We start from the raw sequence: 3,225 nt of genomic DNA, 5'->3' as shown, positions 1-3,225 counted from the left end.
CTTATCGTGTCGAAATCATATAAAGATTAAGTTTAAATTTGGTCGAAAATCTCCGGGTCACAGTAACTACCCGTTAAAGAAATTTTGACCCCGAAATTTGATCGAGATCGTCATGGATGACAATAATAACGTTTTTCTGACGAATATGAGCTGATAAATAGAGTTTTATTCCTGTTGAGTAATATGGATAAAACAATTTGATTACGCGAAGAGTATAAATGAAGCTATCATAAAAGAGTGAAATGAGAAAGGTAAAGTTTCGTCATATCTTTTGACGTAGATAGGGTTGATTTCTAGAGTTCAGGGGATTTGGAGAAAATCTTCGTAATAAGATTTGATTCTTCGGTAATTAAGGAAATTAGGATCTTCTTTGGTTAAATGCAATGATCTATTTCGATTGCTCTTTCGGATGTTTCACTATAAATCTACTCCCTTCGTTTCCTTACAACTTACACCTTCTATTCTTTCTCCCTCAACTCATATTTTAAAGCATTCATCTGTATGCTCCATCTAGTACTGATTCTTGATATACTCCTAACCTTCATATCTGTCATTCTCCTTTTTCATCTGCCACCGAAAGAATCTATTCACTTCTACTATACTCTTGGTTTTATAGTGTTTTTAGTTCTCCCATGTCTTTATATTGCTATACGCATTGATATACACGGTTTGTAACTTCTGGGTTATTGTTGGGTTTTATATTTTCCCTTATATTTCGATGTCTCTGCTTTTGTTTTTCTATAATCATTGACATCCACAGTTAATGCTCCCTTCTATTTGCTGCGATTTATACTCCTATTTCTATTTCAGAGCTTCATTCTTTCGTTTCCTCTTCTTGCGATTAAGCACTGTATGTAATAGTCCAAAATTCGTAGATATGAATTTTGAAATGAACATATTTAATGTTCTTAAGAAGGAAATGGTAATGGTACGATCTTGATTTGTCAAATTACTAGAATACCTCGGAAAAGACCGAATCATCAAGAATATTATTTCTTGATATGTTTAGAGGTTAGGTAGAATGTAAGAGTTGTGTACAGGGCACATGATGACGTTTTTGGTCTGTGAATCATTACGTTCCATTAGAAACTCAGCATGACTTACTGTAATATAATCACGTTGATCAAGTATCATTATATTATACTAACTCATGCATCAGTTTCCAACACTACTTCAAAAACATACTTATTTTAAATTCGAAGGTTTACAGAATATAGAAACTAAAACAGTTTCCTTTTATGATATAACACAGATAGCGCGGAGAGATAATTAATATCGGATGAGAATATTTATGAAGATATCATCAGAAATATTGAGGATATTTATAATGAGAGATACGATAATATCTTATAATTCTACAATCACAATGTGATGAAGAAATTCATTCACAATGATTTAGAACTATTACGGAAAAAGGTATTCGCTAAAGATTTCTTCAGAAACAGAACCATCTGGATTCTTTATGTACAAGTTTAGTCCTTGTGATTTGTTCAGAGTCTCCTTCACGGTTTGCTCAATTCATTTTTCAGTATCAAAATCTTTGAGCTTTTTCAACACTCTATTCTTTATCATCAAACTTTTGACTGTTAAGGCAATCTTCAGTTTTCACTGCTTCATCAGCTTTTTCAACATTCAGAGTATTGATTTGTAGACTGAGTGCTTTTCAGAATTTCAAAATTGAAGTTTCGTAAATCCAAGAGATAGAAGTTATATATATGTATATATATATAATTGTTGTCGTAGAATCGCTGAGAAATTCGAGATTATCTATTGATGCCTCCCGGTAATTAGTATGGCAGTTCTCGTTACAAGATGCGGATGAGTATATGATAGGGTTTCAATGAATAAATATAGTGATTTATCGGAGAGATTTAAGCCAAGGAGCAACGAGGTTGCTGGTACGATTGCTGGTAATATGGTGGAATATAAAAGGTTTCCCGGTAACAATAAAAGAGCACACACACACATATATATATATATATATATATATATATATATATATATATATATATATATATATATATATATATATATATATATATATATATATATATATATATATATATATATATATATATATATATATATATATATCAAGGTTATAATAAGGTTGTTTCGAATGAAAAGTCGAAGTTGTCCTGCTGGAACTGTGACAAAACTGGCTATCTCGAACAGGAGTTGCAAAGTTATTTTCGATAATAATAACGCTAAAGGAATTAGCACAGCTACGTGTTAAATGTTTACTCAGTTTTCGAGAGCTTTTCAGGTGCAATCTATATGCATAAATCTTTCCTTCTGTAGATGAAGTGCGGTTGGTTCATCCTCTCGATTGAGGTGTTTTCAAGAATCATGAAAGGTTTGATTGCATATTGTAATCATCAAGATACAATTGAGGTTTAAGATGAAATCAAGTGGCAAACTTGAAGAAATGTTTAGTTTCATATGTTATAATCAATATTTTAATTCATTTTAATTGTCCAATGTTATTGGTCCACAGTTAGTAGTCCACAATTAGTAGTTCAACAATTCATATATAGTTTAACATATAATATTCAAATTAATTAATACGTGTCGTGACCCATTATATACATGTCTCAGACTCGATCACAACTCAAAGTATATATATTATTTGAGAATCAACCTCAACCCTGTATGGCTAACTCGAACATTACCGCATATAGAGTGTCTATGGTTATTCCAAATAATATATATATATATATGACGTCAATATGATATGTCAAAACATTGTATACGTGTCCCGATATTTAAAGTGCGTAAAATAAATAACAGAAATTAAATGACGATAAATAAAATTGCGAGAATTAAAATTACGATAAATAAATTGTGATAAATAAAATGTATTAAGGAATTAACAGTTAGCTAGGATCAGTTAGCTAGGATTTTGTTAGCGTGGATTCTTAATAAAATTTCTCATAGTTAATTTGTTTGTTTTTAACAAATTTTATTTTGTCAAATGTTTTCTTCATTGTGCCACTTGTTGGATTCTGATAGGTCAAAATCCAAATATGAAATTGAATATAAATGGTTATCCTATAGTGAACGGATTCATATATCTGTGGATGAAAGTAGGATAGTAAATGACTGTTGAATCAGATTCGAAGAATGTACAGTGTAACTTATTAATGTGAAATCTAAATATTTCTCCGGTATTACCTACCCGTTAAAATATTTTCACCATTAACAATTTGTACAAAAGAATTTTAA

This window comes from Rutidosis leptorrhynchoides, chromosome 3 (assembly GCF_046630445.1).
Source record: "Rutidosis leptorrhynchoides isolate AG116_Rl617_1_P2 chromosome 3, CSIRO_AGI_Rlap_v1, whole genome shotgun sequence".
NCBI lineage: Eukaryota > Viridiplantae > Streptophyta > Magnoliopsida > Asterales > Asteraceae > Rutidosis > Rutidosis leptorrhynchoides.
The sequence above is the reverse complement of the archived record's forward strand: the minus strand, read 5'-3'. Positions refer to the sequence as shown.